The sequence below is a fragment of the Ambystoma mexicanum genome, chromosome 12, assembly GCF_040938575.1.
Source record: "Ambystoma mexicanum isolate Mex_15411 chromosome 12, UKY_AmexF1_1, whole genome shotgun sequence".
Classification (NCBI taxonomy): Eukaryota; Metazoa; Chordata; class Amphibia; order Caudata; family Ambystomatidae; genus Ambystoma; species Ambystoma mexicanum.
Window position 1 is genome coordinate 877,132,614 of NC_090936.1, and position 16,236 is coordinate 877,148,849.

Consider the following 16,236-nt stretch of genomic DNA (forward strand, 5'->3'; position numbering starts at 1 on the left):
CCGCTCTGAAGATGCCGAAGGCCGCGCGCGCCGTAACAATATTCGCATACTGGGAATTCCCGAAGACCTGGAAGGCTCGGACCCGACGACCTTCATTGAAACGCTCCTGCAACAAGAGGTAGGGGCGGGAAACCTCTCCCAGGGGTTCTCTGTTGAAAGGGCCCACAGGTCTCTCCAGAAGCGTCCTCCGCCCGGATCTCATCCCCGGCCGATCATAGCCAAGATCTTAAATTTCAGAGACCGCGAAACCATACTACGGTTTTCCAGAGAAGGCGGGGAGATAAAAAGAAAAGGCTCAACAATAGTTATATATCCGGACTACACCCCGGCGGTGCAGCAGGCCAGAAATTCCTACATTCCAATAAAAGCTCGGCTGAGAAAGCTCAACTTGAAGTATATGCTGCTCTACCCGTCACGTCTCAAGATTTTGTATAACGGAAAGGCGACATTCCTGGAAACCCCGGCCGCTGCCAACTTGTGGCTCGAGCATAATAATCTGGCGGACGACAAGGAAGCACCACAGAACTTAGATCGGAGATAACCGTTCTCCCCCCGGTGAAAGCAGGCTAAAGACAGTTCCCCCCCAAAAATAAAAGCACAGGCAATAACGAACTGCAGACGAATGAATCACCACGAAAGTCCTGCTGTGATGCATGCTACACCGGACGAGAGCTCGGAGGAACACACGAGCGCCGGACAAGCAACCCACCCCACCAAAGAAAGGTGTAAGCACTTTGCTCACACACAACCTGATCCGGAAGGCCAGGACTGGCCTGGAAGGCTCAGGACCCCCTGAGCGCTGCAAGTTAAAAGCAACTGCTAGGGACAGTTTGGAAAGTTTTGTCTAGTTTTTCCCCATTTAACATGATGGGAGTTCCACAAGTTCAAAAATCTCCAATCAGCGGAAAGATCGAAGTCGGAATGAGGGGCCAGACGATGAGGAGGCCGGGACACAGCGGAAAAGATGGTCGGCAGGGGCCAAATAACTGTAAGTGTAACTCAACTACCCCGAAATGTCGTCTAATGCAAACAAAGATATTGACCTGGAACGTTAGGGCCTGGGCTCTTACCTACGCCGTAATAGAATCAAATCCTATTTGACCAGAAAGAAAGTGCAGATAGCGCTACTGCAAGAGACACACTGCACGGCGGAATCACTGGCGAGGTTGAGGGAACACTGGGGAGGCCAAGGGGTCGGAACTTCGTAATCCAAATATGCAAGAGGAGTATTTACCTGGATTCACCCACAACTCCCTTTCCATCTAATTAAGTCAGAGACAGACCCAGAGGGGAGGTTCGTAATACTATGGGGCAGACTAGAACAAACAGAAATCTGCATAGTCAACTCTTACCTCCCTAATACCAACATCCCATCCCACTTAAACTCCATGTACGCTAAGATTGCACCATACAGACATGGAATCCTTTTCTGGGGGGGAGACTTCAACTGTGTCCATGATACGAAACTAGATAGGTCCCTCCCGCACACAAAGGGACCTTCAGCGGCCACAACTGCCCTCTCCCTACTAATACATAGGTTGCACCTATCAGACACCTGGAGAGAGTGTCATCCTGACGCCCGGGGTTACTCATATTTCTCCTCCCCTCACGGTCTCCACACGAGGCTAGACTATGTCCTCATAAGCAATGAACACTTGCCACAAATAGCCGACGCCCAATATCTGGGCAGAACCATTTCCGACCACTCACCACTCCTGGTAGACTGGAACCACACGGGCCCCAGGCCTCCCATTCCAATGTGGAGAATGCCGATAGATGCCCTTGATGATCCAGTATTCAGAGATGACCTACACGAATTTATAGAGAGCTTCATTGAAAGTAACACCGGAAGCGTGGACCGAACAGGCACGATGTGGGACGCCCTAAAAGTAGTGACAAGGGGGGAAATCATAGCTAGAGCAGGGGGCATTAGGAAACAACTTGGAGGCGAGCTGAACCACTGGGAACAGCAGATTGAACTACTGGAAAGGGCCCCGGCTATCACGGAGCAGAGAGAGATCAACCTCAAAGAACTTAGAAATAACACTACTTTAGCATGGGACAGGCTCGCCAAATTTGACTATGCCACCAAAACCGACAGGATACACACTGAGGCAGATAAACCTGGTAGAATGCTAGCTTGGCTATGCAGGAAAGAACACCCCAGACACACAATCACGGGGCTACAGACTGAAGATGGAGGGGTAGCACAGACACAGCAAGCCATAAACAAAACCTTTAAGGGCTTTTATGAACACCTTTACTCCCACAAAGATCAGGTTTCCCTAGAGCAAATCATGAACACCCTGGAAGAAATAGGGCTCCCCAAGATACCTCCGGAACAATCTGAGGCCCTAGACGCAGACATTACACCCGAGGATATCTCAGAGGCAATTAGATCACTAGCCACCCGTAAGACTCCTGGGAGCGACGGCCTGCCCACTGAATTTTACAAGGCATATGAGTCCACCCTAACGCCCCTCCTACACGAGGTCTTTCGAGAAGCACATGAAACAGGAATTCTACCCGACACCATGAGGGAGACCCTCCTGATCCCGATCATTAAGCCTAATAAGCCCCCTGATAGATGCGACTCTTACCGTCCGATAGCAATCCTTAACTGCGACGTGAAAATCCTGACGACAGTATTAGCGAATAGATTAGCCAGAATCATAGGGGATGTAATACATGAAGATCAGTGCGGCTTCATACCAGCCCGAAATACTACCATGAATTTGCGCAGGGTGCAACACGTTATTGCCCAAACTGTAGACTGCACAGAACCGTACGCCCTGTTGTCCCTTGATGCTATCAAGGCGTTCGATTCGATCTTTTGGGAATGGCTAATAGCAGTGTTGGAGGAGTTTGGCTTCGGCCCGGGGTTCATTAGGTGGATCATATACCTTTGCTTTCCTTTCGTGATTGTCAGCGCCATCATCTTCCCCCGTATAACTGCTTTAAATGCATCCCAGACTGTGCTCATAGTGACATCCCCGGCGTCATTTTGTGAGAAGTATTCTTCTATCATTTCCCTTATGGATTCTCCGGTTATTGGGTCCTGAATTAGTTCCTGCGGTAGCCTCCACCTCCAAAGCCCATTCTTTTTTTCGGGAAGAGTCAAGTCTGGCCATAGTGGCGCATGGTCCAAGAGTGCTATCTCTCCCTTTTCTAGCCCTTGTATCCTACCCATGAAGCCCACCCATACCCAGAAGTAGTCTATTCTGGACATGGAATTATGTACATGCGAGAAATATGTATACCCCCTTTGTTCCCCATTCAGTTCCCTCCACACATCATTTAAGGCCATGTGGTCCATCTGTTGTCTGAGACGCTTTGAAGGTGCCCCTTGGCCGTGTATGCTCCCCGTACTTCTGTCTAATTGTGGGTTTCAAGCCATATTAAAATCCCCTCCCATAATCACCTCCCCCCTAGCAAAGTCTTCTAATTTCCCCAATACATCTCTGAGGAAGCCATCCTGTCCCTGGTTGGGTGCATATATTGAGGCAAGGGTGATTCAATATCCATCTATCTCCACATTGGCGAAAACATATCTTCCATCTTTATCTATGACTGTGTCCAACAGTTTAGTGTCTCTCCCTTCTTTCACCGCTATCAACACCCCTGCTTTTTTTCCCTGTTGTCGTTGCCTGTGCCCATATTTTAAACCCTTTTATGCGTATTTTCTACTTATCCCCAGTTCTGATATGGGTTTCTTGGAGTAACAGTATATCTGCTTTTCCCCTTTTAACCTGTTTTTCCTGCTTCACCCGCTTCGTTGGATGATTCATAACCCTAATGTTATAGGTCAAGATGCGTATCATCCCCATTCTGTTATGTAACTATGCATTGGCTTTTAGTCCCCCTCTGCACCCGATTCCCTTCATTCGTAATCTCGACCCACCCCACCCTTCCTCTTAACTCCCCTCCCCAACATTGAACCGTAAACCAAACGAACTCCCCCACCCCCTGCCCCCCAAGTAGGGCGAGGGTTCCTACTGACGTTAGGGTGTTGCGCCCTTCGCTCCCTGCCCTCCATACCCTCGGGGGTGTTTTGTGGGGAATCCTAAACCCCACTGTTCCATCTGTCCTTACCGAGATCCAAACAGCTGGGTCCCGTCCGGACCGACGTCTGAATGTTATTCGTGCAGCTCCGTTCTCTCCTGCCCCCCCCCCGCACGATTGGATCTTTATTTTGACGACTCTGTGCTGTCGCCCATTGTGTAATTATTTTGAGAGTCTCTCATGCCATTTTTCTCCGGGTCTCCCTTCCTGAGTTTGCCGTCTTGTGCTTGCTTGATTCCAAGCCATCCGTTTTCCTTGTTCGTTCTCTCCTGAGAGTAGATTCCTCCCGTTCCACCTCTTCTTCTTGAAGTCCCATCGTACTGAAGCCTTCTTCCCACGTGGTCACTCTTCTCTGTTTTCCTTCCCACGTGAAGAACAACCCAAATGGGAAGGTCCATTTGTAGCAGATTTGTTTCGCCACCAGCGCTTTGACCAGTGGGGCCATGGCTCTCCTTTTCTGGAGGGTCACTAGAGCCAAGTCTTGGTATAATTGTATGTCTTGTCCATTCATTTTAATATGCTCCAGGTCCCTGGCCCTCCTCAGAATCTGTTCTTTCTGCGGGTAAAAGGAGAGAGCCGCCAGGACATTACGTGGTCTTTCTCCTGGTGCCCCGGTTCTTCTCGGTCCTACCCTGTGGACTCTGTCTATTCCAATATCTTCTGCGTCCTGAGCTCCCAGGATATCTCTGAACACCTCCTTCACCGCCACTTTCAGATCTTTATCTAGTACAGATTCCGCCATATTCTTGATACGAATGTTAGAGCGTCTGGAGCGGTTCTCCAAACCTTTGCATTGTATTTCCAGGTTATGGGTGAGTCTTACCAGATGTTCTTGTGTTTCACTTGTCTGTTTCGCGTCTTCCTCGAGACTCTGGATTGTTCTCTCTACTATATCAGTTCTCTCTTCTAGGTTGGCTATATCAATTTTCATGTCTTGCACCACTTATTTCATTTCGTTCTTCATAGTTGTGAATTGTTCTTGAACTGTAGACATGACCATTTTCTTTTTAATTAAAATTTGTTTTTAATGCAAAAGGACCTTTACAAATTAAGACAAATACATTCCTTCCAATAAAAAAAGAAAAAAAAAGAAATTATGCAACAATAAAATCATCAATATATACCACATCTGTTCCTACATACAACCACTATATAGAAAAAAGAAATTTCGATATTCAATCATACAGTCACTTTAAAACATAACATGTTCCATCATTTAGTGTGCTGGGTAAACACCATCAGCGCTGCAATGAGATTCTTAAATCGATACTCTCAGTAGTTTGTGATCTACAATGAGTAAGGGTATCTCTGTTTCTCAGATAGCCTGCAGTGGATTGGCAGCGCAGTGTACTGGGGCTCCATGTTCCAGAAGAAAGGGTAAGGTAAAGAGTAGGAAGGGAGAACCGGTCTGGTTTACCCTGACACACTCCATTCAGTAAATTGAGGAGGGCAGGGATTTATGAAGAGACGACAATATAACGTTGCTTTGCACTTTCCTGATGCTCAGCAAGGTTGTAGTGATGAGGGAGTTGTTTTTTACCCATTTTGATTCCAGCTAAAAAAGTATCGTATTGCTCCTGCAAGCGATAAATTATGCCACTATGATAACTGGTTCTGTACATAGTTAATTTTATATCATTGTGATTAGTTGGGTGCCCCATAAATAAGTATTTACATGAACCTATCTGTTTTTTTCAAGGTCCCCAGAAGCCTGAAGAAGTGAACCCTCATATCAAACAAAAGTTCTGGTTCATCCATTAAAACAGTCTGAACTTCATGTGTTTGATACTTGAATTTGGTGTGTCTGGACAGTGTGTTAAGAGCTTGTTAAATGTGGAGACCCTATATTAGGTCACAAGCTTATATAATTCTGTTTAGTTCATTTGCAAAACCTCACGTTTCAGCATATGCCTTTTACCTATGAGCTGGACTACATGCAGCAAAGCGTATGTTCTTGGTGCCCAATGTTTGAAAAATTCAGAAGTCACATCATCATATGGTTACTGAACAAAGAGTAACGATACCTACCTCACACCGAACACTTGTCCTTACACCTGACACCACATCTTACTACTATCCCTTGTTATGTTGAATCTATAACCTGCAATATGTATGTATAAACCTTATATTACTTGTATTTACTTTCTGTAATCTGTATATATAACTGTATAATCTTGTAACCACTATCTTCACCCTAAGCGCCCAGATACCTTTGGGTCAGGCGCACTATATAAATAAAATAAACAAACATTAGTGGACCCTCAAGTACGCACAGAAGCGAATATATATGAGCCGGTAACAGAACGTGCCGGCAGGTCAGCATATATAGTACGGCATATAGCAGAGTGAAGTAATGTATGCAGCCTGAGGCAGGGAGGTCACCTTGAATTAAAATGATGCAAGGATCTGAACTCCTGCTTAGTGCGAGCACGACTGGCAAGAACAACCGGAATGCTTGGATGAATTGTTGCATTCACAGCAAAACCGAGGGGGAGAGAGGAGTGGACATATGAAAGGAGAGCAACAGTTTGACTAGATCCTATCTCTCATTATCTACAAAAGAGAATACACTCAATGCCTCTGAAGGTCATAACAAAATGATCGACTTGTTTGGAGAAGTTATAATAAAGAATCGGTCTAAAAATGTGCATGACCTTGAGATGTAGTATTTACAGATGAAGCACAAGCAAAGTCCTGGCACAAAATCATTAGTCATGGGCTTGAGCATGCAAGTCACCCAGGTCAGCAGGCAATCAATGCGAAGAATAGTACAGACCTTTGGTAAAAGCAGTAGACCTTCACAATCTAGGACATAGACCCTCAGCGTATATTGCTGGGTTTAGGTTAATGTCCAAACAATATCCAACACGAGAAGAGGCCTCACTACTGAAGACAATAACATTAGTGCCATCTTCTAAAAAAAATTAAATAGAGGATGGTCCTTATTACTACAGAACATGTATGTGGTAGTGCCCGCCCAAGAGTGTGATGGTAATGTCTGGGTACACAGTGTCTTGTTGCATTTCTTTACAGTGGTATACCCCAGCTCAAAGGTTTTTCTGTGAGACGCAGTGCCTCCAGCAGAATTAAGACGTGGCACTGAATACAAATGAATCCGCCAACAGCAACAGTTCATGGTTGCTGTTGGTTGGTAAGCTGTACTTGGAGGGCCCTCGGTGTTCTAAGCTTGAGCAATGAAAATAGTGCAAGGGGCATCGATAGCGGCATGCTACAGATATTGAAATTTGACATTTTTTGGACCCGTCTCCCCTGCCACCTTGTTTGAGCATCAAACAAGACGGAGGAAGCAGGCTTGAATCCTGTGGGTTGTTGTGGTCCGTTCCACAACTGTTTATTGTGATAATGGACGCAAGGACATTTTTAAGACTGATGCTTTAAAAAAAAAATACCTCTTCTAAGCCTTACCGCTAACATGAGTTCCCTATTCTAAATAATGAAAACGTTTGCTAGTCAGGATGCACAACAAATGAACTTGGTCCTCTGTCAAACCTATGTTAACCTAACATCTACCCTTCTACTACGAAAAGTAAGACAATCTAAGTTCTGATTTAGAATAGGATTATTCTCCCCCTTTGCTAAATTGGTGGTGGCTGTTTTTCTGACCCTGCCAAAGAGTTTTTTCGAGCTTTGGGCCAGATGTTTCCAATATTCAAACAAAACGTCTCTCTGTGTCCTTTTATCAAAACCGTCACTTTCTCAACTAGTCTAGACAGTTTCTGGTTTATCCCCTCCTCAAGGACGTATTAAGCGTACCAAGATCTTCCGATTGCTATCGGTCAATGTTCACAAAACACAGCTTTCTTCTTAATCCTGGTCGGATAACTCAGTTTCCAGCCTCGGGTAGGCTACTGGCTTGCTTAGTCCAACTTTGGCTCTTACTTTGGTTGTGATGCATCTCTTTTTCTCAGCCCGGTGAGGGCTACGGGCCTGCTTACCCCTACTTTCATGTAGTTTCTCCCACCCCCTTGTGGGGTCCTTTGTTGATCAGCCTGGTGTGGGCTGCGGACCTGCTTAGCCCTGTTTTGATTGCGGTTTCCCTTGCCCCCTTCTGGGGTCTTTATCAACCTGGAATGAACTACAGTGTGACCTCACCGCCCCTCACGTGCCACGGGTGTATTGCTGCATACCTTATTTCCAACAGCGGTGCTCGGCTGGGGAGGAGTGCTCTCTGGCCAGCGTGGACCTGCATATTCATCCTGGCTACGGACTCCATGGTCGGCTTCTTCACTCCACTATTTCCCTTCAGCTTCAGAGAAACAGTGTGCCGGTACGTCTTGGGTTGCTTAAAGTTGCTTTCTCTCAGCAGTCCCAGTGGCAGCGTTCCGCGGGGTGCCCGAGGTTTCCACCCACCACACCAACTGCGTGGCTTTCCAGTTCGGCTCCTCCTGGGAGGCAAAGGCTCCCTCCTCTGCAGTGCAAGCCAGCATTTCTCGCTCTACGACCAATTCTCTCCTGTTCTCTTGCCCGACAGGTGCATTTAGGACTCTCACTAGAACGGAGGGGAAGATTCCATTGGTCCAATTTTCACAAAGAGGTGGTAGCACATACAGGTAAGAAACCAAGAAATCCACCTTAAAGGGACCCTGTACCCGATAACCCGGTTCAGTTCCCATATAACCTATAAAAGCTTGGGACTTTGCAAAGATGGGAGGTAAAAGGGAATCCTGACTTGCGGCTCCCTCCCCAATGGGATCCCGCTTGTCGAATCCCCTAGAGAGGGTATTCTGTAGCAGGCTCGCCTCCCTCGTCCCAAAGGAGGTGGCTCCCCCTCACAGAGAAGGGACAAATGCCCAATATTTATCACAATATGTTATTAGAATTTGTATAATGGCACCGCTGCCGTTTGCATGGTCTCCAGGCACTCTGGCAGTTCAGGATGAGAGTGGGTGGGTTAATTTAGTTGGAAGGAGAGGGAAAGGCAAGATTGCAGTGCTTTCTGTTGAGGTTGCAGATGGGAAGTACCCTGAGCTCTGCCTTCTTGTAAGCTTTCTAGGAGAGCAGTGTATGAAGCATCAAAGGCTTTGTGTCCAAAGGGGCGGCCTCATGCTTATATTGTAGGTGTGTGCTGGCCAAGAGTTTGTTGGTTGTAGATAAAGGCTCACCTTTGTGATAGTCATAATTTCAGGGGAGTGTTTTTGTGTTGTTTTTTTGTATCAGTGTTGGGGAAAACGGAGTTACGAATAATTTTAATGAACTCTTCGATCACTTTGCTGCCCTATGATAATGCTCCGTGGTATGAATCCTGTGGAGTCCTCCGATTCCCCTTGAAGCATATCCTCCCACACGGCCAGGGGATGGCAGCCACTACCTGATCCTGACGCTGGGAATGGTACTATGAGGGAGGATCATGTGGGAGGAGACGGCTGTCGGGGGAACGTGGAGACCCCATCGGGAGATACGCAGTATTCCTCCCTTTTTGAGGAAGACCACATCATAATTCCTTAGTTCTTGATGGCTTGTCGTCACTATACAAATCCCTCCCATTGTAAAACCCTGAGAGCCCTTCCTGAAAATCACTATGCAAAATATCATTCATACTTCACACACATATATAACTTCCTAGTCTGTTTTTTCAAATAAAAACCCTAACCAATATCACTTTAGAAATCTTATGGACTCCAACTCCCATAAAGCCTCAAGTACGGAGACGAGGAGGAGGAAGCAGGAGTCAACGCAGACTGAAACAGAAAGCTAACCATGCAGACTAGTTGTTATGATGCAGCCCGAGCGTGTAGGACATTTACAAATGGTGTCCACATTTGGGAGGAGAGGGGAGCCAAATAGGAAGGCAGAACCAAAGCAGCAGGCGGCACTGGGGTCTGCCCATAACCATGTGGGGCCCCACAGCGTTCCGACAGGCATGTAAGCCCTTAAGAACTTTGCAACATATAAGAACATTTGAATACCGACCAAGTGAAATACAAAGGCAGAAAGAACTTGCACAAGTTCTCATATATGAGATGGCAATGTGGGGGAAGTTGGAACAGTTAGTAACTCAAGCCAATGAAGAAAAAGCACAGTGAAGTAATTCAACTGTGTGAGATTGAAAGAAAGTGAAGTGCAGAAGTCCTGGTTAAAGAAGTACACCAGGCAGTGAGCATTGGGGTACAGGGGGATACCTGGCAGGGGATTATACCAGGGAGGGGAGGGGGGGGGTCTATGAAACCCCAGAAAGGGATTCCTGGCAGGGAAGTATACCAACCATTCCACTCAAAGCACATGGAAGAAAAAGACATTGTGGCTAGATACCTGGCAGGGGAGCATACCAGGAGATCTAGGACGCTGATGAAAGAAAGGCCTGAGAAGCAGAAAACCAGGCACTTTGAAGATAGTTAAGAACTATACAATGAAGACTATCCACAAAAAACAACCTGTAGATCGACTGCGGAGACGCCTCAAATAACCTGCGAATAGTGTCATGGAATACTCGTGGGCATCGACATCTGCTAGATCATCTGAATAAGGAATTACAATCGTCAGACATTATCTGTATCCAAGAATGCTGGCTTCTAGAACCCCCAGTCATGGGGGGGTCCACATGTTTGCTTAACAAAGGATATAAAGGTCGGAAAGGGAGACCTTCCGCAGGACTGTTGACAGTGATAAAAAACGAATACAAAGGAAATATACTACGGGTTATGACTCCCTCACCACTTATACAAATAACCATAATTCAAGAGTATAATGGAGGTTTTCATCAATCCAAGAAGCACTATCAAATTATTATTAATCTTTACTGGAATCCTAAAGCCAAGGACGGTGAGAAGTTCCTAGGAACTGTGCTTCAACACATTGACGAACTGAGAGCCGAATTTGAGAAACCCACACTAATCATTTGTGGTGATCTCAATATAGACTGTATAAAGAAGTCTCATGTTGAACAAAGAGGAGTCTCACAACAGAGAGCAACGCGTATGAAAAGATGGTTAGCGGAGATGAATAGTCGAGACCTCCTGCAGGTAAATGGAAATGTGAACGGCGACCGACAAGGAGCAATCACATGGGCTTCAAATAATCAAAACGCAACCCTTGACTATTTCTTTGTGGATAGAGAAACGTTCAAAACAATCTCTTCGCTGAATATAATTCCAACAAGCAAAAGCGACCACAAAATACTTCTCCTTACGTGTGTATCTACAATCAAACCACAGGAAAGTGCATCGGCCTACCAAAAAAACTGGCCTTACAAGGTCGAAACGAACAATGGCCTTAACAGATTACGAATAGCACCAAATATGACATCGAAGCTCAAAAAAACCATAGAACGCTGGAAACTAACAACCAACACGGGAGTTGAATACGAAACATGTCTTTCCACTTTCAGAGTAAAATCGGGCCACAAGATACAGCGAAAAATTCCTCGACTGCATAAATATAACTCTGAACTGGCCGAAAGAAAATCAAAGCTAGCAAAAAAGATAAGAGCTCTAAACAAACTGAACACCGAGAGGGCATGTGAAGAAAGGGCAACGTTAAAAAAAGCCTACCGGAATTGGGCCAAATCTCACAGGGCCTTATTGTTTCAAAGAGACTCTGAAGAGATGCTGTCAGCTACCGCCAATAAAAACGCTAAATTCATGTGGGCCCTAATGAATCAAACAAGTGCACCACAAGGAATAGAACAGATAAACCCGATTCACGAAGGAAAATGGATCCAATATTTCCAAAAAGCGTATAGCCAAGAGATGCTAGAAGAGACGCAAATAATTACGGACCAGACTCCGTGGATCATTCCATTCGAGAAATCGGAAATCATTGTACTAATCAACAAGGCAAGCAGTTCGCGGGCACCTGGGCCCGATGGTCTAACAAACGCCATATTAAAACAATCACCTGAAGTGTGGGCCGACATGTGCTACGTACTGTTTGAACGAATCATCAAAACTAAACAAATACCGGAATCTTGGACTAAAGCGATTATTATTCCCATTCACAAAAAGGGAGATAGATGCAAGCCTGAGAACTATCGTCCAATATCTTTGTTGGACGTAATAGGCAAAATATTCGCAGGTATCCTCTTAAAGAGATTAAAGGAATGGATCATAGACTCAAGAAACTACGACCATCGGCAGACAGGGTTCGTTGAAAAAGTTGACTGCGGGCTAAATCTGCTCATACTTAACCTATTAAAGGCTAAAATCATCTGCGAAAAACAGAAACTTTACCTGGCGTGCATAGACATGGCTGCCGCCTTTGATAAAGTGGATAGACAAATCCTGTGGAAAAAGCTAAAGCAAAGGGGATGTCCTGAAGATCTCGTGGCTGCTATTAAAGCCATGCATACTGACACATGTATCCAAGTAAGGTTAAACCAAAAAGGTAACCTAACCAAACCGATCCCGACAACAAGAGGCCTAAAGCAAGGGTGCCCTATGGCAGCGATCCTTTACAACTTTTACATTCTGGAGATAAAGGACAGGCTTGTCATACCGAGAGGCTGTTCGCCTAAAATAGGCACCTCAGCAGTGGGCCATCTGTTGTACGCAGATGATTTGATCATCATAGATAAGACCCCAATCGGTTTGCAGAAAAAACTGGAAGCCCTAGAAACATACGTCAAAGAAAATAACCAAGAAATAAATCCTGAAAAATCTGAAATCCTAATAATGAAAACATCAAGAGCCAGAGAGAAAAAGTCTTTCAAATGGTATGTTGGGAATAAAGTTATTCCAATAACAACGAGCGCAAAATATCTGGGAGCAATAATAAGTGCAGACTGGAATGACCGACCGTGGATAGAGCATATAATGCGTAAAATGAGTCAACTAACGGCACAAGCGCTTATATTGAAACAAAAAATCGGAAAGTTTTCGATCCAACCAACAGTTGACTTTTATAACACAAAAGTTATTCCGTCTGTTGCCTATGCCGGAGACACAGCACTCAGAATACCATCAGAATTTTGGGGTAAGGTAGAAGCTACATTTTGGAGAAGACTAATGAGACTACCTCAATGTGTCCCAATGATTATAATACGACATGAACTGGGCTTGTACTCCTTGCAGGCCTCAATTATATGGAAAGCCCTATTAACATTCAGAAAGACACTGATCAAAGACTGTCCACCTCAATATGAAATCTTAAAGGACGAAAACATAAAAGCGCAATTCTGGCCACTGGCTAGTTGGAAAGAAAAATGTAAAGATCTCTTACAGAACTTAAATATGTCTGAGGACACACTATGCAATAACCCTAAAAGGGTGAAGATTGCGTTACTGTGTGCTGACTGGGATAAAACAGAAACTGCTCGCGCCAATTCCAAATCTCACACTCTTTCAAACAATCTCAGATCAGTACCAAAAACTCTATCTACCTATCTGAAAAAGAGTGGGAATCCTATTCATCGGGATCTAATCTTACGATTTAGATTAAATATCCTAAGAACAAAAACAAATTTGAAGAAATACGGCACAGTAAGTGATAACATGTGCCGGCTCTGTGAGAAGGAAGTGGAATCTCTAAAACACTTAATAATGTTTTGTCCTGAACTAAGATTAGCAAGAGATTCATTCCTACACCCAGCATTAACTCCGACGTGCGGGGTGGATGCTGATTTATGGTGGGAAACCTTGTACGTTAACCCTAATCAGAAGACCACGAGAGCTCTTGGAATTTTTCTCCAAACGATGATGGTCAAATTGGAAAACAAACCGGAATTACACAGTGAAATAGAAAAGGATCTCATGACGAAGGAAAAAGCATAACCTTTGATATATGTCTACACTTAGGCCAAACCAAAGAGGACTTGAATAAACAATTAAAAAGTGACAAGTATGGGAGGAATTGCGATAGAAATATAAAGAAGACTTCAAGATATGGTTTGGCTTTGTAAGTGAGCGAAATAAGCAAAAGTTTGTATTTATTTACTCTATATGCTTAATAAAAAAAAAAAAAAAAAAAAAAAAAAACAATGAAGATACCTGGCAGGAGAGTACACAAAGGGATCTGAAGAACCTAAGGATTCCTAAAAGGGGAGTATAGCAGGAGGTCTACTTAAGTTACAGAAATAAACGTAGTTGCTTTACAGAACACATGGTAGAAAAGTATGCCAGAGACTCTAAGGAAACAAGTATTTGAAGTTGTGAAGTTGAACAAAGACCTTTCCTTTATGTTGAGACCTAAACATCTGACAAAGGGATGTATTCAGAAATCTGAAGAATTTGCAGGAGGGTTTCTGATGTACAAGTGCATCAGGTGATCCACCAAGATACTAAAGGATCTAAAGAGAACATCTTATTTGAACAAGAGCCTTTTTTGTGAGCTCATTGCAAAGAAAGTCTAGGAAGAGCTAAAAGGTATCAGACATATTGTTTGCACAGGAACTTGCTGAATCCGTCATAAGGAAGCAAAGGAGCCATTGTTTGAAAGAGACATTTCTGCCATCCTTGAGCAACTGTTTGATAAAGACACTTTTCCCACCCATAAAGAACTGTTGCTTGGAAAAGAGACTTTTGCCATCCTACCTGAAATATCCAGGAGAAGGAACCACCCTCTGGATCCAAGGGTTTCTCCTTCGAAAATACTATTTTTGTTGGATGTATCTACTTGCTTTTATTGTGAACACTTTTTGGCCAAACATAGGTCAGAGAAATTCTCCTTACACTGTTAGTTGTTCCTTTTTTTAGAGTGACGGTCAGATTAGTATGTTTTGGACACAATAACAGTTTATATAATTGTGACAACTTGACACAGACTGATCTTTAGTTTTAGATTCCTAGGTAGGGCACATCTCTTTAGGATAGGGACAGAGAGGCCTTTATCCAATCCTTTTATTTTAATAAAGATGTCTGTTAATGAAGATATTACAACTTTGTGTCCGCCTCTTATTTCAGACCTTCACATCAGCCAATGCTAAGTGCCACGTTTAACAAGTGCCTTCTTGCCATTGCTGTGTGAGCCCTATGTTCTAACGTGCATGTCCTAAATTTGAAGGCTTTTACCGTCTGGTACCTAGAAACACCAACTTTCACAGTTCCCACCTCGGACGGGTTTCCCTTTTGGCACATAGAAGCGGGTTTAGGCTGCCGTTTCTTAGACAAGACCACTTTAGCAGACAGAAGTTGTCATATAGTAAGGAGGGCTTGCATGCCCTGAGCCCTGTGATAATCATACAAGCCGTTTGCACAGCAAGACCCAAATGTATCATTGTTTGCCTTCCATCCTGATAATGCTTTCCTGAGCGTGCGAACGCAGCCTCTGCCTAAAACTTGTACGCGGAGACACAATTCTTTAACCTGAAACATTGTTGCTTAATGATACCATGCCATGTCTGAAAACTCCCTCTTTATTGAAATGCATGTGTGCTCGCTCATACAAAACCTGGTGTGTGGAGGACAGGAGGATTGCTGCGTTGGGTCTCATTAATCGTTGGATTGTGTTTTGTTCTGTATTTGCTGACTGCCTGTGGTTATTTTTGCATTAAAAGATTGGTGCCTATGATGTCTGATTCCCTCTGCCCTAGGCCAAACTCAAGGGTCACTGGACATGAATCCCCGTGATCCCTGTGGGCTCAGTAAGACTATTTCATTGGTGGGAGCAGTTGGCAGGCACGACCAGGGATTTGGGGGGGGGGGGGGGGGGGGAGTAGACAGAGCAGATGTAGAAGATGAGCAGAGTGAAAGGCGAGTGCAGGTAATGGCATTGCTATCCATCATGTTTTATGTACTATTGTCAGAAACGGGTCAGGGTAAATGTTTGTCTCTGGTTAACGAATTCTGAAATCTGGAAATGGTCTGGTTGTCCTAGGACATAGGAGGGAAGGTACCCTGCCTATGAACAAATTCAATCTGATCAGAATTAACTAAAAGTTGAAAGCGATTGGCCACTGCAGTTCAAAGTAATTGTGAAAGCAGCACATGTATGCGCCCTACTCATTTAAGATGGCATGAGGCTGCTGTGCCGGTCAGAGTAGAGTAGTACAGATTAGGAGCTGGAATTAATGTGTCTTGTATGAGTGTGCAGAAAACATTTTGGATGAGAGCCCTGTGCTTGTCCCGTCTAGCCGATTCCTCGATACTTGAAATCCTGTACTCAGTTGTGACCCCAATGTTGTACTCGCATTCTTCCCTATCCTAACAAGGTAGTATAATGTGCTTTGTTTTCCCCGATTATGTATATTGTCATCAACCTTTCCCTAACCCCGTCTCTGTTAAG

At 44.6% G+C, this 16,236-nt stretch overlaps 1 protein-coding gene across 2 annotated transcripts in view; it reads right to left on the reverse strand.

The window, feature by feature from the left end:
• Positions 1-16,236, reverse strand: part of SCYL2 (SCY1 like pseudokinase 2) — a 1,629,773-nt gene that overhangs the window by 1,550,623 nt on the left and 62,914 nt on the right. The window lies entirely within an intron of this gene.